Source organism: Scyliorhinus torazame, chromosome 6 (genome assembly GCF_047496885.1).
Source record: "Scyliorhinus torazame isolate Kashiwa2021f chromosome 6, sScyTor2.1, whole genome shotgun sequence".
In the NCBI taxonomy this organism is placed as follows: domain Eukaryota; kingdom Metazoa; phylum Chordata; class Chondrichthyes; order Carcharhiniformes; family Scyliorhinidae; genus Scyliorhinus; species Scyliorhinus torazame.
This window is the reverse complement of record NC_092712.1, coordinates 48,521,042-48,545,411: the sequence shown is the minus strand read 5'-3', so window position 1 is coordinate 48,545,411 and position 24,370 is coordinate 48,521,042. Positions and strand designations below refer to the sequence as shown.

Genomic DNA, 24,370 nt, shown 5'->3' with positions numbered 1-24,370 from the left:
AGTACCCTCCCTACAATTACCGCCAGGGTGACGAGGGAGGTCCTTTATGGGAGTTGGGGGTCAGGGAGGTTTGTACTGGGCTGGAGGGACTCAGCTCAGGGGTCTTTCCTGGGATGGGGCTGGTTTGGATGCTCTTCCGATCTGCAGCCTTTAAACCCATTAAACAGTCAGTATCTCAGAAATACACATCTCTCAAAAAAAGGAAAGTCTGTCAGTATGCCAAGTTTAAAGGTCTTTGAGTTGAAGGTAAAAGTAACCCCCTTAAAGTGGTGGAAACGTCTGAAGTGGTTTTCTCAGTCAATTTTATTGCCCTTTAAAGTACAGTGAGATGTCTTACAACACCAGGTTAAAGTCAAACAGATTTATTTCAAATCACTAGCTTTCGGAGCACTGCTCCTTCCTCAGGTGAATGAAGAGGTATGTTCCAGAAACACATATATAGACAAATTCAAAGATGCAAGACAATGCTTTGAATGCGAGCATTTGCAGGTAATTAAGTCTTTACAGATCCAGAGAGAGGGGTCATTCCAGGTTGAAGAGGTGTGAATTGTCTCAAGTCAGGACAGTTGGTAGGATTTTGCAAGCCCAGGCCAGATGGTGGGGGGTGAATGTAATGCGACATGAGTCCAAGGTCCCGGTTGAGGCCGTCCTCATGTGTGTGAAACTTGGCTATAAGTTTCTTTTCGGCGATTCTGCGTTGTCGCGCGTCCTGAAGGCCGCCTTGGAGAACACTTACCTGGAGATCAGAGGCTGAATGCCCTTGACTGCTGAACTGTTCCCCAACTGGAAAGGAACATTCCTGCCTGGCGATTGTCGTGCGATGTCCATTCATCCATTGTCGCAGCGTCTGCATGGTCTCGCCAATGTACCACACTTTAGGACATCCTTTCCTGCAGCGTATGAGGTAGACAACGTTGGCCGAGTTGCACGAGTATGTACCACGTACCTGGTGGGTGGTGTTCTCACGTGTAATAGTGGTATCCATGTCGATGATCTGGCACGTCTTGCAGAGATTGCCATGGCAGGGTTGTGTGGTGTTGTGGTCGTTGTTCTGAAGGCTGGGTAGTTTGCTGCAAACTTTGACTTTGACTTTGTCTATATATATGTTTCTGGAACCTACCTCTTCATTCACCTGAGGAAGGAGTAGTGCTCCAAAAGCTAGTGATTCGAAACAAACCTGTTGGACTTTAACCTGGTGCTGCAGACTTCTTATTGTGCTCACCCAAGTTCAACGCCAGCATCTCCACATCATGGCTTTAAAGTATAGAAGTGAGTGAACATGCCTAGAAGGCTAAAAGCTTTGAACTGCATTGTTTACATTCAATTTCACACACCATTATCTCCTAAAAGCTTTATGATTGACAGATCGAGGCTGTTTAAAAGTGGGGATAAGATGGTTTATTTATATAGCTCTGCAGGGATCCATTAACTCAGGGAGCTGTTGTTCCTCTCACCGCAGTTTTTTTTACAAGGATGCCTTTTCGTTCTTAAGTGTGTGTAATTGAATGCAAGCAGTTCAGTTCAAACTGATCCACGGGGGGGGGGGGGGGGGGCGGGGGGGGGGGGGGGGGCTGCAGCAGCAGCATTTTGAGATTGGGACATTCTTTAAACATGGCCCTCTGGTGTCTGAGGTGTAGCATATGCCCCTCTTAGATCCAGCACGGACTCTGGTGTGCCATGCAATGGCACTGAAAACCGGTTTGAGGCTAAATATTTTTCAAAATGCTATTGCATATGGCACGTCGGGGTCACTCCCAGCACCAATGGGAATCACTCCGATTTTCCCACTGGTGGGAGCACTTAGTCACAGATTGGGAGAATTTCGCTCCAGAATGAAGGTACGCAGTTTAAAAATAAGGGGCGACATTCTCCGACCCCTCTCCGGGTCGGAGAATCGCTGGGGGCTGGCGTGAATCCCGCCCCTGCTGGTTGCTGAAGTCTCCAGCACCAGAGATTCGGCGAGGGCGGGAATCGCGCCGCGCCGGTTGGAGGGCCCCCCCCGCTCGATTCTCCGGCCCGGATGGGCCTAAGTCACGCCGATAAATTGCCTGTCCCGCCGGCGTAAATTAAATCACCTACCTTACCAGCGGGACAAGGCGGCGTGGGCGGGCTCCGGGGTCCTGGGGGGGGGGCGCGGGGCGATCTGACCCGGGGGGTGCTCCCACGGTGGCCTGGCCCGTGATCGGGGCCCACCGATCCGCGGGCGGGCCTGTGCCGTGGGGGCACTCTTTCCCTTCCGCCTCCGCCAAGGTCTCCACCATGGCAGAGGCGGAAGAGACTCCCTCCACTGCGCATGCGCAGGAAACTGTCAGCGGCCACTGACGCTCCCGCGCATGCGCCGCCCGGAGATGTCATTTCCGCGCCAGCTGGCGGGGCACCAAGGGCCGTTTCCGCCAGCTGGCGGGGCGGAAATTCCTCCGGCGTCGGCCTAGCCCCTCAATGTTGGGGCTCGGCCCCCAAAGTTGCGGGCCCAAAACGGCGCCAATCAGACGGGCATCGCACCGTTTCCGGAGAATTTCGCCCAAGGGGTTTCCCATTTCAGACGGAAGTTAGGAGAATTCTTTCTCTCTCAGAAGACTGTGAGTCTTGGGAACTCTCTTCCCCAGAGAGTGGTGGAGGCAGGGTCAATGAATATTTTCAAGGCAGGGGTAGACAGATTCTTCACCAACAAAAGAGTCAAAGGTTATCGAGGGAGAACTGTGAGTTGAAGTCACAATCAAATCAGCCATGATCTTATCGAATAGCAGAGCAAGCTCCAACGTCCGAATTACCCCAACTCCTGTCCTAATTTGCATCGATGTTTGTATGTCGAGCTGCTAAACCCCAACCCCCCACGACCGACCCACCATCTTTCCTTTGCTGTGCAGTGACTATGCATCTAGAATCTTAGGTTTTTCGAACCAGAAGACATTGCAGCACCGAGGGAAGCAACTTGGCCCATTGTGACTTCTCGGAAAGAAAGTCCCACCACACATTGTCCGTTCCCCGTCCATTTTCACCCTGAATCAAATGGCACTACAATCATCAAATCTCCCACCATAAACCTCCTGGAGGTTATCATTGACCAGGAACGTAACTCGACCAGCCACATATACCATCAACTTATCAGAATTCTGGCACTCCTTCCCGAACAGACATTCACCGTGCAGATTGTGGCGGTTTAAGAAGGTGGCACACCACCACCTTTTCACGGGCAGTTAGGGAAGAGCAATAAATGCTTGCCTATCCAGTGACGCTCACCTCCTGTGGGTGAATGGAAAAAGCGATCTTGTGCAATGCTGGATTATTGTTGAAAAGAAACAATTGAGCATCAGGTTTATGTCAAAGATCCTACGGCATTCATTCTCAGATTCCTCCTAATGTTCTGACTGACTTTCCTGGGAATAAAGTGAACAGTTATGGTCCTGTTATCTAAGGAAAGATATGTTGCCTTATGAATAAGTTCACTAGGTTGACCCCAGGTAGGGAGGGATTTTCTTGTGGGAGAGGTTGAGTAGGTTGGGCCAGCTCTCATTGGAGTTTAGAAGAATGAGAGGTGACCTTATTGAGACATGTAGGATTCTCAGTGGGCTTGACAGGGTAGATGCTGAGAGGTTGTTTCCCCTTGTGGGAGAGTACAGGACCAGAGGGCACAATCTCAGAGTAAGGGTCACCCACTTAAGACAGAACTTCTTCTCCCAGAGGTTAGTGAATTTGTGGAATTTTTTATCGCAGAGGGCTGTAGAGGTTGGACCATCAAGTATGTTCAAGGTTGAGACAGACAAATTTTTAATCAGTAAGGGAATTAAGAGTTATGGGGATAAGGTGGGAAAGTGGAGTTGAGATGATCATATCAGATCAGTCACGATCCCATTGAATGCACAGACTCGATGGGCCGAATGGAATCAGCAGGACTAATCTTAATCCTCTGGATCCATCAAAGATGCCAAAAGACAGTACCGGACCAAGCTCGAGTCCCAGGCTAGCCACACGGACCCCAGCCGGTCTGCAAGACATAACAGGCTACAAGATGAAGGCATGTAAAATCACCGGCTCCAACGCACCCATCCCTGATGAGCTCAACGCATTCCATGCACATTTTGAACAAGAGGTCAGCGCGAACAAGCCCTCCACCCCAGAAGCCTCGGATGAACTTGTATCTGAGATCACCATTGAAGACGTCAGAGCAGCCTTCTCGAAGGTCAACCCACGGAAAGCCACTGGCCCGGTTGGGGTACCCGGACGGGCACTCAGGTCTTGCGCGGATCAGCTGGCGAGGGTATTCGCAGACATCTTCAACCTCTCTTTACAACAATCTGAGGTCCCTATCTGCTTCAAGAAGACGACCATCATCCCTGTACCAAAAATAAGCCAAGCAGCGTGCCTTAAAGACTATCGTCCAGTGGTTCTGACATCCATCATCATGAAGTGCTTCGAAAGGTTAGTCATGGCACGAATCAACTCCAGCCTCCCGGATTGCCTTGATCCACTACAATTCACCTACCGCTGCAACAGGTCCACAGCAGATGCCATCTCCATGGCCCTGCACTCTACCCTGGAACACCTAGATAACAAAGACACCTATGTCAGACTCCTATTTATCGACTACAGCTCAGCCTTCAACACCATTATTCCTACGAAACTCATCTCCAAACTCTGTGGCCTTGGCCTCAGCTCCTCCCTCTGCGACTGGATCCTGAACTTTCTAACCCATAAGCCACAATCAGTAAGGATAGGCAACAACACCTCCTCCACGATCATCCTCAACACCGGTGTCCCACAAGGCTGTGTCCTCAGCCCCCTACTATACTCCTTGTCTATACTATGACTGTGTGGCCAACTTTCCCTCCAACTCGATTTTCAAATTTGCTGATGACACCACAGTAGTGGGTGGGATTTCAAACAATGACGAGACAGAGTACAGGAATGAGATAGAGAATCTGGTGAACTGGTGCGATGATAATAATCTCTCCCTCAATGTCAACAACACGAAGGAGATTGTCATCGACTTCAGGAAGCGTAGTGGAGAACATGCCCCTGTCTACATTAATGGGAACGAAGTAGAAAGGGTCGAGAGCTTCAAGTTTTTAGGTGTACAGATCACCAACAGTCTGTCCTGGTCCCCCCATGCCGACACTATAGTTAAGAAAGCACCAACGACTCTACTTTCTCAGAAGACTGAGGAAATTTGGCATGTCACCTAGACTCTCACCAACTTCTCCAGATGCACCATAGAAAGCATTCTTTCTGGTTGTATCACAGCTTGGTATGGAGCCTGCCTGCCTAAGACCGCAGGAAACTACAAAAGGTCGTGAATGTAGCTCAATCCATCACGCAAACCAGCCTCCCATCCATTGACTCTGTCTACAATTCCCACTGCCTCGGAAAGGCAGCCAGCATCATTAAGGACCCCATTCAGCCCGGACATACTCTTTTCCACCTCCTTCCGTCAGGAAAAATATACCGAAGTTTGAGGTCACGTACCAACCGACTCAAGAACAGCTTCTTCCCTGCTGCCATCAGACCTTTGAATGGACCTACCTCGTATTAAGTTGACCTTTTCTCTACACCTTGCTATAACTGTAACATTATATTCTGCAGTCTCTCCTTCCTTCCCTATGGATGATATGCATTGTTTGTACAGCATGCAAGAAACAATACTTTTCACTGTATACTAATACATGTGACAATAATAAATCAAATCAAATCGAGGTAAAATACCGTTCACATATCCTCCTAACATCAGTCAATGTAGAGTAAAGTCAGACTTTCCATGTTATCCCTTCTGGTGCACGATGATGGGGTTAAGTTAAAATTGCACCCAGGATGACCAAAACAGATGAACTGCCCATTGATCACATTTTTAAGACCTTGCTGTACACAGATTTGATGTCATGATAGGAACAGTGAAGACACTTCACAACTGGACCATTCACAATAAATTGGGAAATTGTGAGAATATGATAAGGTGCATGGTAAATAAAAGTTATTTTTCTTTCTGTCTAGTTTCAGTAGAGGGCACTATATTAGGATTAAGAATCCTGAAGCTGAGGAAGGATGAATATGCTGCTGATTAACATCCAACAACCCTACATCTAAGGTATATATATATATGTGTGTGTGTATACCGGCTGAGGTTATACATGAACTTTCTCAACCCTGCCCCTCGCCTGAGGTGTGGTGATCCTCACTTTAATCACCACTCATCAGTTCTCCACACTCAAAGCGGAAAGCAGCCTATGGTCATCTGGAACTGTGGCTTACTTAATATGTATGTGTATGACGGATGAAGACACATTCACAGAATGTCAGAATCTTTTTTTTAAAATAATTTTTATTGAAGATTTTCAGAAAAGATCAACAACAAAATGAGAAAGAAAAAAGAACCCAACAGGGTTAAGTACAAAACACAATCTAAAAAAGCAACCCCCCCAAACCCCTCCCCCCCCATACATAAATAATAAATTAACATTAACACCCCAACTTAACACAACAGGTGTATACACCCCCTCAGACCCTCCAGTGTAAATAACATAAACAAAAATAAAGTAACCCCCCCCCCCCCCACCCCCCCTCACCCCCTGAGCTGCTGCTGCCATTGACCAATGTCTAGCGTTCTGCCAGGAAGTCTAAGAACGGTTGCCACCGCCTAAAGAACCCTTGTACCGACCCTCTCAAGGCGAATTTCACCCTCTCCAATTTAATGAACCCCGCCATATCGCTGATCCAGGATTCCACGCTTGGGGGCTTCGTATCTTTCCACTGAAGGAGAATCCTTCGCCGGGCTACCAGGGACGCAAAGGCCAGAATTCTGGCCTCTTTCGTCTCCTGCACTCCCGGCTCCTCTGCCACCCCAAATATTGCGAGCCCCCAGCCCGGTTTGACCCTGGACCCTACCACCCTCAACACCGTCCTCGCTACGCCCTTCCAAAATTCCTCCAGCGCTGGGCATGCCCAGAACATATGGGTGTGATTTGCTGGGCTCCCTGAGCACCTAACACACCTGTCCTCACCCCCAAAGAACCTGCTCATCCTTGTCCTGGTCATGTGTGCCCTGTGCAGCACCTTAAACTGTATGAGGCTGAGCCTCGCGCATGAAGAGCAAGAGTTCACCCTCCCTAGGGCATCTGCCCACATCCCCTCTTCGATCTCCTCTCCCAACTCCTCCCCCCACTTACCTTTCAACTCCACCACCGAGGCCTCCTCCTCCTCCTGCATCACCTGGTAAGTTTCCGAGATCTCCCCCACTCCCACCCCCCCCCCCCCCCCCCCCGAGAGCACCCTGGCCTGTACTGTGTGTGGCAGTAGCCGTGGGAATTCCACCACCTGCCGTCTGGCAAACGCCCTAACCCGTAAGTACCTGAAGGTGTTCCCCGGGGGGAGCCCGTACTTCTCCTCCAGCTCACCCAAGCTCGCGAACTTCCCGTCCACAAACAGGTCCCCCAGCTTTCGTATGCCTGCCCTGTGCCACCCCGAAAACCCTCCACCTGTTTTTCCTGGGGCGAACCGGTGGTTCCCCCGTAATGGGGTCCACGCCGAGGCCCTAACTTCCCCCCGATGCCGCCTCCACTGCCCCCACATTTTGAAGGCCGCCACCGCCACCGGGCTGGTGGTATACCTCCTTGGAGGGAGTGGCAGCGGTGCCGTTGCCAGCGCCCCCAGACTCGTACCCACACAGGACGCCGTCTCCAGCCTCTTCCATGCAGCCCCCTCCCCCTCCATCACCCACTTGCGCACCATTGTCGCATTGGCGGCCCAGTAGTACCCACAGAGGTTGGGCAGCGCCAGCCCCCCCCCTATCTCTACTCCGCTCCAGGAACACCCTTCTCACCCTCTGAGTCCCTCGTGCCCACACAAACCCCATTATACTCCTGTTAACCCGCCTGAAAAAAGCCTTCGGGATAAACACGGGGAGGCACTGGAACAGGAACAAAAACCTTGGGAGCACCGTCATTTTAATTGACTGCACCCTACCCGCCAGGGACAGCGGCAACGCGTCCCACCTCTTGAACTCCTCCTCCATTTGCTCCACCAGCCTTGTAAAGTTAACCCTATTCAGGGCCCCCCAGCTCCTGGCCACCTGGACCCCCAAATATCTGAAACTCCTCTCCGCCCTTTTTAGTGGGAGCTCGCCAGTCCCCCTCTCCTGGTCCCCTAACTGAACTACGAACAGCTCGCACTTCCCCATATTGAGCTTGTACCCCGAAAAGTCCCCGAATTCCCTAAGCATCCTCATTACCTCTGGCATTCCTCCCACCGGGTCCGCCACATACAGCAGCAGGTCGTCCGCATAAAGCAACACCCTATGCTCCTCCCCACCCCGCACCAACCCCCTCCAGTTCCTCGACTCTCTCAGTGTCATAGCCAGGGGTTCAATCTCCAGTGCGAAGAGCAGGGGGGACAGGGGACACCCCTGTTTCGTCCCTCGGTGCAACCGAAAGTACTCGGACCTCCTCCTATTTGTGGCCACACTCGCCATCGGGACCTCGTACAACAGCATAACCCACCTGACAAACCCCTCCCCAAACCCAAACCTCTTCAGCACCTCCTACAGGTACCCCCACTCTTCCCTATCGAAGGCTTTCTCAGCGTCCATCGCCACCACTATCTCCGCCTCCCCCTCCCTCGCCGGCATCATGATACCGTTCAAAAGCCTCCGCACATTTGCGTTCAACTGTCTCCCCTTCACAAACCCCGTCTGGTCTTCATGGATGATCTGCGGCACACAATCCTCAATCCTCGTGGCTAAGACCTTCGCCAGCACCTTGGCATCTACATTTAGCAAGGAAATCGGTCTGTAAGACCCACATTGCAGGGGATCCTTGTCCCGCTTCAGGATCAAGGCGATCAGTGCCCGGGACATCGTCGGGGGTAAAGCCCCCCACTCCCTTGCCTCATTAAAAGTCCTAACTAACAGCGGGCCCAACAGGTCCATATATTTTTTATAGAACTCGACCGGGAAACCGTCCGGCTCCGGTGCCTTCCCCGCCTGCATGCTTCCTATCCCTTTGATCAGCTCCTCCAGCCCAATCGGAGCCCCCAGTCCCGCCACCAGTCCCTCTTCCACCTTTGGAAACCTCAATTGGTCCAAGAAACGGCCCATCCCTCCCTTCTCCCGTGGGGGCTCGGATCGGTACAATTCCTCGTAGAAGTCAAGTGCGGGCAACTGGGACTAGCTTAATGGTAAAAACTGGGCGGCATGGACTGGTTGGGCCGAAGGGCCTGTTTCCATGCTGTAAACTTCTATGATTCTATGATTCTATGAAGTCCCTGAAGACCCCATTGATGCCAACCCCACTCCGCACCACGCTCCCTCCCCTGTCCTTAACTCCCCCGATCTCCCTAGCTGCATCCCGCTTCCGAAGCTGATGCGCCAGCATCCGGCTTGCCTTTTCCCCATACTCGTAGACCGCCCCCTGGGCCTTCCTTCACTGCACCTCCGCCTTCCTGGTGGTCACCAGGTCGAATTCGGCCTGGAGGCTGCGCCTCTTCCTCAACAATCCTTCCTCAGGTTCTTCCGCATACCTCCTGTCTACCCTCACCATCTCCCCCACCAGCCTCTCCCTCTCCCCCCGCTCCTTGTGGGCCCTGATGGAGATCAGCTCTCTCCTCACCACCGCCTTCAGTGCCTCCCATACCATCCCCACTCGGACCTCCCCGTTATCGTTGGTCTCCAAGTACCTCTCTATACTTCCTTGGACCCGCTCGCTCACCTCCTCGTCCGCCAACAGCCCCACCTTCAAGCGCCACAGCGGGCGCTGGTCCCTCTCCTCCCTCATCTCCAAGTTCACCCAATGCGGGGCGTGGTCCGAAATGGCTATTGCCGAATACTCGGTATCCTCTACTCTCGCTATCAGCGCCCTACTCAAAATGAAAAAGTCGATTTGAGAATAAGCCTTATGGACATGTGAGAAGAATGAAAATTCCCTAGCCCCCGGCCTTGCAAATCTCCAAGGGTCCACCCCTCCCATTTGGTCCATAAATCCCCTCAACAGTCTAGCCGCCGCCGGCTTCCTACCCGTCCTAGACCTGGAGCGATCCAGTGCAGGATCCAACACCGTGTTAAAGTCTCCCCCCATTATCAGGCCGCCCACTTCCAAGTCTGGGATCCGACCCAACATACGCCGCATAAAACCCGCATCGTCCCAGTTCGGAGCATACACATTGACCAGTACCACCCTCTCTCCCTGCAACTTACCACTTACCATTATGTACCTACCGCCATTATCTGCCACAATGCTCGACGCCTCGAATAACACCTTCTTTCCCACCAAGATCGCCACCCCTCGATTTTTGGCATCTAGCCCCGAGTGAAACACCTGACCTACCCACCCTTTCCTCAGCCTTACTGGTCTGCCACCTTCAGGTGTGTCTCCTGGAGCATAACCACATCCGCCTTGAGCCCCTTCAGGTGCGCGAACACGCGGGCCCGCTTAACCGGCCCATTCAGTCCCCTTACATTCCAGGTTATCAGCCGGATTAGGGGGCTACCCGCCCCCCTCCCCCGCCGACTAGCCATGACCCCTCCTCGGCCAGCCACGCGCCCGCACCCCACACCCAGCCCGATCCCGGCCTTGATCTTAGCAGCAGCAACTCGATTCCCTACCCCCCCCCCCCCCGGGCTAGGACCCATCCTAGCTGGTTTACTCCCCCCATTGCACTTCCGCAAGTCAGCTGACTCCTGCTGACCCCCCCTTCGACTCCTCCCATTGTGTGGCACACCCTCCTCTCCCGCTCCCCATTCACAGGCTCTCCCCCTCCGTTCTAAGCGCGGGAAACAATCCTCGCTTCCCCGCCCTGGTCCCGCCCCCCCCAGTCTTCGGCGCGGGAAAAAAATCCCACGCTCTCCACCTACCAGGCCCCGCCACCAACCAAAACAGTGCCCAAACCGCCCCATCCACCCTCCCCAACCCGAAAGAGAAAAACACAGAGAAAAAGAAACCCAAAACAATGCAAAGGCACCCCCCCCGAACCAAAAATAGGCATAACATATCCACCGCAGTCCCCAATCACCCATCCCGACCCTCAGTCTGTGTCCAGCTTCTCGGCCTGAACAAAGGCGCACGCCTCCTCCGAAGACTCAAAATAATGGTGCCGGTCCTTGTAGGTAACCCACAATCGCGCCGGCTGCAACATGCCAAACTTCACCCCCTTCCTGTGCAGCACCGCGTTCGCTCGATTGTACCCGGCCCTCCTCTTCGCCACCTCTGCACTCCAGTCCTGATATATCCGAACCTCCGCGTTCTCCCACCTGCTGCTCCTCTCCTTCTTGGCCCACCTGAGCACACACTCCCGATCGACGAACCGATGGAACCGCACCAGCACCGCCCGCGGAGGCTCGTTAGCCTTGGGCCTCCTCGCCAACACTCTATGGGCCCCTTCCAGCTCCAGGGGCCCCTGGAAGGACCCCGCTCCCATCAGCGAGTTTAACATGGTGACCACATAGGCCCCCACATCCGGCCCCTCCAGCCCCTCCGGGAGGCCCAGAATCCGCAGATTCTTCCGCCTCGACCGATTCTCCATCTGTTCGAACCACTCCTGCCATTTCTTGTGGAGCGCCTCGTGCGCCTCCACCTTTACCGCCAGGGCTGAGATCTCGTCCTCATTGTCAGAGATCTTTTGTTGAGCCTCTCGGATCGCCACCCCCTGGGCCGTCTGTGTCTCCAGCAGCTTATCAATAGAAGCCTTCATCGGCTCTATCAGGTCCTTTTTAATCTCTCTGAGGCAGCGCTGGATACCCTCCTGTTGCTCCTCCGCCCACTGCCTCCACGCTGCCTGGTCTCCGCCCACCGCCATTTTGTCCTTCTTCCCTCCCTTATTCTGGTCCACCACCCCCTTTTTTTGTCACCCCGCTCCTAGTTAAAGCCATACAGTGACGGGGAACTATTATTAACTCCTTCCCACACCGGGAAACGTCGAAAAAGTGCCCTTGGGGGCCCTGAAAAGAGCCCAAAAGTCTCGAGAGGGAATCCTTTTGGCAGTGTTCGCTTCACCAATCTGCCCCAAAATGTCCGTGGAAACTCCTGAAAAAGGTCTAAGTGTCCGTTCCAGACGGGAGCTGCCGAATGCGTGACCTACTCCTCCATAGCCGCCACCGGAAGCCTCGTCCCCGCTTCTTCAGTGGCCCTGGTGAGATCTTTTCACAGTTGTTCCCTCTGCTGTTAGAATTCACTTTTGATAAAGGTCCTCAGGTCAGTTTGCAGCTTTAAGCTTGCCCTTCCCCCGCTTGCATGCTGGAAGGGGCCCTGTTTATCCTGTTGCAGCCAAATCTTCCACTGCTTCTGCCGGGCCTGGCAGCCAAAAGGCACAACACTCCTGGGGGACACCGTCAGGGGAGTGTTGCAGTCCTCTTGCCACACCGGGAAATGTCAAACTAATGCCGTGGGGGCCCTGCAAAAGAGCCCAAAAGTCCGTTCCAAGCGGGAGCTACCGAATATGCGACCTAGCTCTGCATAGCCGCACCCGGAAGTCAATGTCAGAATCTTTACAGTACAGAAGGATGCCATTTGGCCCATTGAGTGTGCACTGGCTCTCCGAAAGAGCGCTATGTTCCATTCCCACGCCCCTGCCTTATCCCGGTAACCTTGCCTATTCTTCCTTTACAGATCGTAATCCAATTCCCTTTGAATACCTTGATTGAACCTGCCTCCACCACCCTCTGAGGAGGTTTGTTCCAGGCTCCAACCACCCTCTGTGTGAAAAAATTTACTTCACATCTCTTTTACTCCTTTTTCCTATTATTTTGAATCTGTTCCCTCGCGTTATTGATGCTCTCTTGAGTGGGATCAGTTTCTCACTATTTACCCTGTCCTCATGGTCTTGAACACTCCACCAAGTGTCCTCTCAGCTTTGTTTTCTCCAAGGAAACAAGATCCAACCACTCCAATCTATCCTCATACCTACAGTTGTTTATCTAATTCTTGCGAATCTCCTCTGTACTCTCTCCAATGACTTCACATCCTTCCTCAAGTATGGTGCCCAGTACTGGACACAGTGCTCCAACAACAACAAAGAACAAAGAAATGTACAGCACAGGAACAGGCCCTTCGGCCCTCCAAACCCGTGCCGACCATGCTGCCCGACTAAACTACAATCTTCTACACTTCCTGGGTCTGTATCCCTCTATTCCCATCCTATTCATGTATTTGTCAAGATGCCCCTTAAATGTCACTATCGTCCCTGCTTCCACCACCTCCTCCGGTAGCGAGTTCCAGGCACCCACTACCCTCTGCGTAAAAAACTTGCCTCGTACATCTACTCTAAACCTCTCATCTTAAACTTATGCCCCCTAGTAATTGACCCCTCTACCCTGTTGAAAAGCCTCTGACTATCCACTCTGTCTATGCTCATCATAATTTTGTAGACCTCTATCAGGTCTCCCCTCAACCTCCTTCGTTCCAGTGAGAACAAACCGAGTTTATTCAACCGCTCCTCATAGCTAATGCCCTCCATACCAGGCAACATTCTGGTAAATCTCTTCTGCACCCACTCTAAAGCCTCCACATCCTTCTGGTAGTGTGGCCAGATGAGGCCTAACCAGTGCCTTCTACATGCTGAACATTGCCTTTTTAAAAAATTAATTTACAGGATGTGCGTGTCACTAGCTAGGCCATTGTTTATTGCCCATTCCTAGTTGCCCTTCAGAAGGTGGTGGTGAGTTGCCTTATTGAACCGTTGCAGTCCCTGAGGTGTAGGCACACCTCCTGTGCTGTTAGGGAGGGAGTTCCAGGATTTTGATCCTGCACCAGTGAAAGAACGGCGATATATTTCCAAGTCAGGGTGGTGAGCGACCTGGAGGGGAACCTCCGGGTGGGGTGGGGGGTCCCAGGTGTCTGCTACTCTTGTCCTCCTAGATTGTGTCGTGGGTTTAGAAGGTGTTGCCTAAGGAACCTTGGCGAGTTACTGCAGTGCATCTTGTAGATGGTACACACAGCTGCCACTGTTCGTCGGTGGTGGAGGTATTGAATGTTTGTGGAAGGGATAGCAATCAAGCGGACGACACAAAGGTTGGTGGAATTGCGGATAGCGACAAGGACTGTCAAGAGATACAGCAGGATATAGATCGGTTGGAGACTTGGGCGGAGAGATGGCAGATGGAGTTTAATCCGGACAACTGTGAGGTAATGCATTTTGGAAGGTCTAATATAGATGGGAAATATACAGTAAATGGCAGAACCCTTAAGAGTATTGATAGGCAGAGGGATCTGGGTGCACAACTACACAGGTAGCAACGCAAATGGAGAAGGTAGTCAAGAAGGCATACGGCATGCTTGCCTTCGTCGGCCGGGGCACTGAGTTTAAAAATTGGCAAGTCATGTTGCAGCTGTATAGAATCTTAGTTAGGCGGCACTTGGAATATAGTGTTCAATTCTGGTCGCCACACTATCAGAAGGATATGGAGGCTTTGGAGAGAGTACAGAAGAGGTTTGCCAGGATCGAAAGAGAAAATGCTGGAAACTCTCAGCAGGTCTGGCAGCATCTGTAGGGAGAGAAAAGAGCTAACGTTTTGAATCCGATGACTCTTTGTCAAAGTTCATTAGCTATGAGGAGAAGTTGAGGGAAACTTAGTTTATTCTCAGTGGAACAACGGAGGTTGAGGGGCGACCTGATATAAGTCTACAAGATTATGAGGGGCATGGACAGAGTGCATAGTCAGAAGCTTTTTCCCAGGATCGAAGAGTCAATTACTAGGGGACATAGGCTTAAGGTATGAGGGGCAAGGTTTAGAGGGGATGTACGAGGCAAGTGTTTACACAGAGGTTGGTAGGAGCCTGGAACTCGTTGCTGGGGGAGATAGTGGAAGCAGATACGATAGTGACTTTTAAGGGACCTCTTGACAAATACGTGAAAAAGCTGGGAATAGAGGGATATAGTCCCTGGCAAGGTAAGGGTTTTTAGTTCAGATGGGCAGCAACGTCGGTGTCGGCTTGAAGGGCCGAAGAGCCTGTTCCTGTGCTGTAATTTTCTTTATTCTTTGTTCTTTGCCCTAGATGGTGTCAAGCTTCTGGAGTGTTGTTGGAGCTGCACTCACCCAGGCAAGTGGAAAGTATTCCATCACACTCCTGACTGGTGCATTGTAGATGGTGGACAGACTTTCGGAGGCCAGGAAGTGAGTTACTCGCCTCCTTACTCTTGCACTCAATTCCCTATAATAAAGCCTAAGATATTATATGCTTTATTAACTGTTCTCTCAATACGCCCTGCCATCTTTAATGACCAACGTCGTAAGCATATATCCAGCACTTCCTTTAGAGTTTCTCTCTTTATTTTGTGCTGTCCCTCCATATATTCATCCTGTCAAAATGAAGCTTTTCACACTTCTCTACATTGAACTTCATCCCCCACTTGTCTGCCCGATCCACCAATATGCCAATGTCTTTTCGAAGTTCAAAACGATCCTCATCATAGTTGACAATCTTCATAACATTTGCAAGTTTTGAAATCATGCCCTGAACACCACAGTATGGGTTAGTGGGAAAGTTAAAGCCAAAGTGTGAACATCTTTGTGAACTGTAGCACAAGTCGCTTTGAGCCTTCACCACGTGAACTGCACCAGTTCAAGAAGATAAATAACCACCACTTTCTCTAACAGAGACTAGTCAGAAATGCCAGCCGTGCTGGTGATGCCCAAATCCAAATATTTACCTTTTTCTAAACTTGCCGTCTTTCCAAATTCCCTATTGAGTCTCTAATTGTCGATTCTCTGTCTGAGCAGTTGTACAGATAATTCTACTGAGCCCTTCTCAAAACTGGTCTTATTAAAGGTTTTCTTTACTTGGTTTCGAGCTGTTGCCCTCAGCCAATATTGTGAAAACTTGCATATAGTATTTATATAAATTTATATAAATGATCTGCAAGCAGGGACAGAGTGTAACATAGCAAAATTTGTGGATAGTACTAAAATAGGTGGGAAAACAGGCAGTGAACAGGAGATATGGGCGGCATGGTAGCACCGGGGTTAGCACTGTTGCTTCACAGCTCCAGGGACCCAGGTTCGATTCCCGGCTTGGGTCACTGTCTGTGTGGAATCTGCACTTTCTCCCCGTGTCTGCGTGGGTTTCCTCCGGGTGCTCCGGTTTCCTCCCACAAGTCCCGAAAGACGTGCTGTTAGGTGAAATGGACATTCTGAATTCTCCCTCCGTGTACCCGAACAGGCGCCGGAGTGTGGCGACTCGGGGATTTTCACAGTAACTTCATTGCAGTGTTACTGTAAGCCTCCTTGTGACAATAATAAAGATTATAAAGATTTTACAGACAAATCTTGATAGGCTAGGAGATTGGGCCAAAATTTAGCAGATGGAGTTTAATGTGGATAAGGGTGAGGTTATCCATTTTGGCAGTAAATAATAGAAAGGCAAATTATTATCTAACTGGAAAGCAGATTCAAGATGCGCCTGGGCAGAGGGATCTGGGTGTCTTTGTTCATGAATTACATGAAATCTGAGTCATTAAATGGTTTCAGGAAGGAGATAGATATATTTCTGATAAAAAAAAGTGGGTTAAAAAGATATGGGCAACAGGTGGGGAGATAATCTTCCTGAGACTGGAGAATTTCAAACGTTATACCTTTGTCCAAAAAAGGGTGTAAAGGTGAGCTCAGCAACTACAGGCCGGTCAGTTTGACTTTGGTAATGAGGAAACTTCTAGAAACAATGGGCGAGATTTTCTCCAATATTGACAAATGCCGATGTCAGGGAGGAAAAGTGGAGTTGAGACGGCCGATGGCACAGGTGGCTTTTTCCGACATTTTGTGCAGGACTTTGAAAAATACAAAAGCAGGCAGGTGTTCCATGAGGTACCGCTAGTGGGCTCCGCTGATTTGCCACACCGCCATCAATTCAGCGAATCGGTGATCCGGATGCCATTTTTAAAGGCCGTCGCAGTGCACAGCGAGCACACCGGGAAACAATACACCCCTGAAACCAACCAACCATCCCTTGGTGTTACCCTGGCATTACCCTGGCATTGCCCTCTCCTCCCTCAGTGCTTCACTCACCTCTGAGCTCCCCTGGAAGTACTGCTTGGCAGGTGAATGCCTTCTGAGACCAGTCCTGATTCGCGTCATTCTGTCATCACGCCATCATGGATGCATTCTTTGATGTAGGGGTATGATTCCGGTATGTGTGCCCAATACTAAGATGCTAATTTATTGCAGTGAGGTTCCCGGTGTTAAACGATGGGAAGTGCAACCTGCCACTGAGAGGGGGAGGGGACGATCGCTTCCCGCTTTTATGTCAACGTGAAATGCGAGTTTGGTCTTCTCACGATATCCTCTGCTCTCGTTGCCAAACCCGTCCAACTCGACCTGGAGCAGAAACACCCGGCCAATAATTCTAGACACAATGCTCACATGGATGAATGAGGGTTAATTAAGGAAAAACAGCATGGATTTTTTAATGGGAAAATCATGCTCAGCAAACTTGCTGGAGTTTGGTGAAGAGGAAACAGAGAGGGCTGATGAGGGCAATGCTGTTGATGTCATGTACATGGACTTCCAAAAAGCATTTGATATGGTTCCGCACAACAGACCCGTGGCCAAAGTATTAAGTCAAGGAACAAAAGGGGCAGCAGCAACATCGATACAGAATTTCCTGAGTGGCAGCAAGCAAAGAGGAGTGGTTAATGGATATTTTTTGTGCTGGAGGAAGGTTTGCAGTGGATTTCCCCTGGGGTCAATGTTGGGGCCTTCGCTTTTCCTGATATATATTAATGACCTAGACCTTGGCACAATTTGCAGATGTGATAACTCTTGGAAGCACTGTGAACTGTCAGAAGGATAGTGTAGAACTCCAAGAGAACACAGGCAGGCTGCTGGAATGAGTGGACAGGTAGCAGATTGTGGTGATATGCCTGCAAATAATATTATACGCACTCAGCAGTGTGCCCGACCACCAGCAGGTGGCGTCAAACATCTGTCATGTGACATCTGGCTACAGGCAGAATGTTGCAAGGCGTACTCGAGGACATCGCACATAAGGGTAGTTCCAGGAGAGTCTAATGTAACTCCTTTTTTTAATGTAAATTTAGAGTATCCAATTATTATTTTTTATTCCAATTAAGAGGCAATTTAGCGTGGCCAATCCACCTAACCTGCACATCTTTGGGTTGTGGGGGCGAGACCCACGCAGACCCGGGGAGAATGTGCAAAGTCCACACGGACAGTGATCCAGGACGGCAATTCGAACCCGGGTCCTTAGCGCCGTAGGCAGCAGTGCTAACCACTGTGCCACGTGCCGCCCCGAGTCTAATGTAACTCAATGATAGGGCAGCACGGTGGCACAGTGGTAAGCATTGCTGCCTACGGCGCTGAGGACCTGGGTTCGAATCCCGGCCCTGGGTCACTGTCCATGTGGAGTTTGCTCATTCTCCCCGTGTTTGCGTGGGGTTTGCCCCCACAACACAAAAAAGATGTGCAGGTTAGGTGGATTGGCCACGCTAAATTGCCCCTTAATTGGAAAAAAAATAATTGGGTACTCTAAATTTTTTTTTTAAATAATGTAACTCAATGATAACTTGGTCTGTGCAACATTCTGGTTGTTACGTTACCACGTGTACATCAATAAATCATTGTTCTGGTTTAAGTCACCAGCAGTTCTGTGGAGTAGTTGCAAAGACAAGATCATGGAACACAACACAGATGAGGTTCAATGCAGAGAAAAGTGAAGTGATTCGCTTTGGTCGGAACAACATAGAGAGACAGAAAAAATAAAGGGTAAAACTCTGAAGAGGATGCAGAGGGATCTGGGTGTTGTTAATGGCTCAGTCCAGACCTTTGTTCATATAACCATGACGACTCACCTGAGGAAGGAGCTGCACTCCGAAAGCTAGTGACTCCAAACAAACCTGTTGGACTTTAACCTGGTGTTGGAAGACTTCTTATTTAAAAAAAAAAATTAGAACTGCGAGGAAAGGCTGTTTCACTCCAGGCGTGATTCCACTGACCATTAGAAATCTTTTATATTAGGTTTAAACTATATTAACATCAATGAAAATTGCTGACAATTAAAATTTAAACAATTCTTAACAACAAATGAAAACTCTTTAACTTCTCACTGATACTTTCTCGACAATTAAGAAAAGCCCATCACAGGTCATAGAATCATAGAATTTACAGTGCAGAAGGAGGCCATTCAGCCCATCGAGTCTGCACCGGCCCTTACAAAGAGCACCTTACTGAAGCGCACATATCTACCCTCGAGGTCAGAAGCCACTTATAAATAAAGTTAGCAAACACAGGGTTACGTGCCCTCCTCTGGCTAGAGATTTATTGGAAAGACTGCTTGGAGAGCAAGAGAGAGAGAGAAATCCTTTCAGACACCAGCTGCAAGTCTTGCTGTCTTTGGGAGACGACTGCTTAACCGTTGGCAAAAGCTTGTGTTTAGTTTCAAGCTCCGAGCAAAACCAAAAGCTAAACTGCCTGCTACAGACTGGCTTGTCCCATGAATTACATCATCTTGAACCCACTTAGAACCCCTGACTATCTAAGTGAAAACACAATGATATTCCGTTTGAGAGACTAAGTGCCGATGCCGGGACTGAATGACAGGTGTTCCACGGTCCGCTGGCAGTGTTGTTCCCGGAACAATTCAGGACATGCTAATGGGACTGCACACACGCCACATGGAACTGGTGCAATTCCAACTCACGCCGGCATCGGATTATCTGTGGTCGGGATTCATAGTTCATAGAATTTACAGTGCAGAAGGAGGCCATTCGGCCCATCGAGTGTGCACTGGACCCTGGAAAGAGCACCCTACGTAAGCCCACGCCTCAACCCTATCCCTGTACACTGTAACCCCACCCAACCCCACTAAGGGCAATTTAGCATGGCCAATCCACCTAACCTGCACATCTTTGGACTGTGGGCGGAAACCGGAGCACCCGGAGGAAACCCACGCAGACACGGGGAGAACGTGCAGACTCCACACAGACAGTGACCCAAGCCGGGAATCAAACCTGGGACCCTGGCGCTGTGAAGCAACTTGCTAACCACTGTGCTACCATGCTGCCCTGGGGAGCTTGACAGACTCATTCCAGCCAAGCAAATGCCACCGCGGAGAGCAGCTCCAAGTATCGCTAATGCAGAGCTGGAGATATGCTGGATGCCATGGAGGAGAGGTGGGACACCCTGTTCCCCGGGGTGGGAAGGCAGCTAATGTCAACCAGGCTTGGGTGCAGGTGGCAGAGCTGGTGCGCTGTGGGCCCCACCTGGCAGCAGTGCACAAAGAAGCAGCATGACCTCCTCAGGGCCGCCCGGGTGAGTGACCACCTCCTTACCCCTGGCACCACCCCCACCCCACAACCCTCACCCACCCATCCCAATGCGGCTCCCACCAGACAGCCCCTTAGGCAGTGCTAGATTAGGGTGGGCAATCCCCTTGGCCAGACATGGTGAGTCACCAGCTCTATGCCCCCTGGTGCCACCCCCATCCCACACACCCAAACACCACACGCTGCAGCCCTCCTCACCCCCAGACGGCGACCGCACCCCACCCACTGGTAGCCCCCTCGAACCCCTTCCCGCAGCACATGCCAAACCTGTAGTGCTCACCATGGCTGGGTGCCCCAAACACACAGGTCACCAGCTGTGGACCCCCCTGCGCTGCCACGTCCGGGTGTCTCACACTGCATTATCTGTCCTCCCCAGGAGTTGGCGGCCCACAACCACAGGGAACGGGCGAAGACTGAGGGTGCCCGCTGGCCTCGGAATCCTCACCGTCGCGGAGCAGCGGGCTTTGGATCTGGCCGGAGGGATGGGTGCACAGGCAGTCGCAGAGGTAGAGGCTGGGGTGAGACAATGAAGTGAGCCCCTGTAGTGTTGTAATGTCCCTATGGCACATGAGTCACCCCCCCACCCCCACCACCCCAGCGGCTGGTCTTTTCACCACCAGACGATGAGGAACCAGCTGGTGTCCCCTGACCCCAGCTGCAACCCCGCGACCCACTGGGCAAAGGGGTGGATCCATCCTGGGTACCTCCCCCCCAACACCCCGGAGCACATGTCCCAGGACGACATCAACGTCCCGGCACTGCTGTCACCTACACCCTCCACCATCCCAGAGATACCTCGGTTGGCCATGTTAGTGAAGAGGCTCCTGGGACACTATCTGGTGCGCACCACACACATGCAGCAGTGCAACAGGTGGAGGCAGAAACCCCCTGAGGCGGCGGACATTCGGAGTGCGGCCGATCCCAGGGGCGAGCTGCCGCCCAGATGGGTCTTGCGCTTCTTGAAAGGGCTGTCCCATCGAGGCCTGATGCGGCACCTCCTTCCCACCTCCTCTTCGACCTGCTGGGCGGCTGATTCTCCATCATCACTGGCTGGCCCCTGCTCCTCTGGGGCAGGCTCCTGTTGTGCAGGGTCTCCCCTGAGCGGCTCCTTCTCGTGCAGCCTCAGTGCAGTCACCAGGGCTGCTGCAGTCAGGCAGGTGTCAATCATACCCTGCTGTACACCAGGGTGGTTAAGGGCAGATATGTTAGAGTGGTGACTACCCACATGCCTAACCAGCTACAACAGGCTACACGTTGCCCCTGGCCTGCACTGCAGCCCCTGGCCCGCATCTTCCCCTTCCCCCTCTGCTCGTCCGGTCATCGCCCCACCCCCGACGGGACAGGAGACGGCCTTGGGTGATGGGATGGCCCCTGTTGGGGCCGTGGGTCCTTTGTGCAATGGACGGGTTGTGCCTTCCAGTGCGGGGGCAGGATGGATGGGCGCAGCGCACAGTGGCAGGCGGGGTTTGGTGATGGCTGGTATTCCTGGGGGGTGGGTTGGCTGATGGTGCCACAGGTGGGGCAGTGTGCCAGGGAGGGTGACGAGGGCTACGGTGCCTGCGTCCACTGTTCGAGGTGTGCTCTGCTCACCCCCCCCCAACCCCACTCCTCGGATGGGCGCCCTGAGGGGTGCCGGCACCTGATGGGCCACTGGCTGTGCCGGGCCTCGCATATCTCATTGGTGGGTCGGCTGGGGGCTGGGTGTTCCAGGTGTGGTGGCCTGGGGAGGCAGGGGCACCCATAGGGCCAGTTGCACTCTGCATATTTAGAGATAACAGTGGGCAGTCGGTAGAGTGCGCAGCCAGATGGCTGTCTTGTGGGATGCGGAAATAGCGGACCTTGCCAGGCCACCCTAGTCCCGGGGACACACCCTGAACCCAGGGCCCATCTTGGTCGCCACGCCCTGCTACTCCCCCGGCCCCAGAAGACCCCCCCCCTATCCAGCGGCATAACTGGCCGCCCACACTTGCGCTTTTGGAAACTTGGCTTATCTCCTCTCTCACCCTCAGCAGCCATGGCACCCAGTTTCCATTTTTAAATACCATAAATGAACCACGCTGGCGTCACGTCTGCCTGGCGGAGGTGGAGCATGGCAGGAGGCCAGAGACTACCAGGTAGGGCCCATTACTGATATGCTAACAGCTGTTTCTGTACAATTTGCATGCCCGCGCCGGTGTGGCATGTGGAACACATTCACACTGCTATCGAGTTGGCGGAGAATGGCGTTCCGCTGGAAGCCAGACGCCAACCTCAATTTTCGGCTGACATGCGATTCTCCGCCCGATCGCGATTCACGATTCCGGCGTTGCTGCACAGAGAATCCCACCGAGTTTCAAATTATCTATGCTACAGGGACACCAAGTCCATTTGGTCTTTCTTTGAAAATAGATCCATGGTTATAATGAAAGATGTTCTCACCTTTACGACAGCTTAATTGCACCTTTTGAAACCGCAGCATCTGAATATTTTAACCTAGGTTATTTAAGAATATTACTGAAAGATATATATACCTGGGGCTGGATTCTCCCATCCCCGATGCCGAAATCACGTTCGGCGACGGGTCGGAGAATCCCTGATGATGCCACTTTCGCGATGCTCCATCCCCTGAAAAGCGGCTTACTCAGAAGAGTACGCCGCCCGCCGTATCCATGGCTTCCGTACGTTGGCTGAGGTCCGCCCTGCGATGCCCCGTCACCGATTTGCTGAGTTCCCGACGGCGTGGGTCTCTCATGGTCTCACTCGTCGGGAACTCGGCGTGGCGGCTGCGGACTCAGTTCAGCACCGCCACCGTCGGGGGAGGGCCAATCCGCGGGCAGGGGGCACTGTGGTGGGGCGCGCGAGCCAGCCGAAGCGGGGGGGGCTATTTCGCGGGCCTGGTCCGCGAGCAGCATCCGCCATGAAGCATGGCGCGGCCGCTGCAGTCCATCGCCGTGCACATGCGCGGCCATAGGCCTGGCAATTCTCCAGGCCGTATCGGCAGCTAGAGCCGGGTGCTCTACGCTGCCTCCCTGCTAGCCCCCAGCCAAACGGGGAATCGTGGCCATTTTGCGGCAGTTGTCCGCCACCGTTCCTACGCTGGGGTGTGGACATGGTCTCCAAACCGGAGAACCCTGCCCCTGGACTAATGTTTTAAAAATGTTACTGCAGCAGATATAAATTCCAATGTACATAAGCAATTCTTCCTACATTCAGCACAGTGTATGTGTGCACACGGCATTGAAGGTGGAGGTGAGGGAGCGGCTAATCAAGTATACGGTATTCTGGACTTTATTAAGAGGGGCATAGAATACAAGAGCAATGAGGTTATGTCGAACTTGTATAAGTCACGAGTATTTAGCCGTTGTATATTTTTTCTTTTATAAATTTAGAGAACCCAATTCATTTTTTCCAATTAAGGAGCAATTTAGTGTGGCCAATCCACCTAACATGCACAATTTTTGGGTTGTGGGGACGAAACCCACACAAACACGGGGAAAATGTGCAAACACCACACGGACAGTGACCCAGAGCCAGGATTGAACCTGGGACCTCGGCGCCGTGAGACTGCAGTGCTAACCCACTGCGCCACCGTGCTGCCCTTTAGCCGTCATATCTAACTGTAATCTTAGTAGACAACATTGAAACCCTTTGGTGTTTTAGTTAATTTATAAACAGTTTTGCTCATTTACAAAGCCGTATGTTCTCTGATCATTCAACTTCAAAGACCTCGCCATCCGTGCATACAGAGAACATTACAATGTACAAAATCAGGAGGGGCCTGGACAGAGTACAGAGGAAGAAACAGTCCCCACTCGCGCAAGGATCAGGGACGAGGCGGCACAGGTTTAAAATGAGAAGGAAGGAAAGAAAATGTGATTTGAGATTTATTTTCCCCACAGCGGGTGGTTGGGGTTTGAGCTGCAATGCCTGAGAGTGTGGTGGAGGCGGGTACAACTGAGAGTGTGGTGGAGGCGGGTACAACTGAGAGTGTGGTAGAGGCGGGTACAACTGAGAGTGTGGTGGAGGCGGGTACAACTGAGAGTGTGGTGGAGGCGAGTACAACTGAGAGTGTGGTGGAGGTGGGTACAACTGGGAGTGTGGTAGAGGCGGGTACAACTGAGAGTGTGGTAGAGGCGGGAAC

At 51.8% G+C, this 24,370-nt stretch overlaps 1 long non-coding RNA gene across 2 annotated transcripts in view; it reads left to right on the top strand.

The window, feature by feature from the left end:
* The first annotated feature begins 5,977 nt into the window (after nucleotides 1-5,977).
* The window catches only part of LOC140425701 (uncharacterized), a 150,503-nt gene continuing 132,110 nt past the window's right edge, over nucleotides 5,978-24,370 (top strand). For both annotated transcript variants that reach the window (XR_011947930.1, XR_011947931.1), the window contains exons 1-2: nucleotides 5,978-6,079; nucleotides 14,970-15,088. This is a non-coding gene — a long non-coding RNA (uncharacterized lncRNA). The remainder of the gene's footprint in view (nucleotides 6,080-14,969; nucleotides 15,089-24,370) is intronic.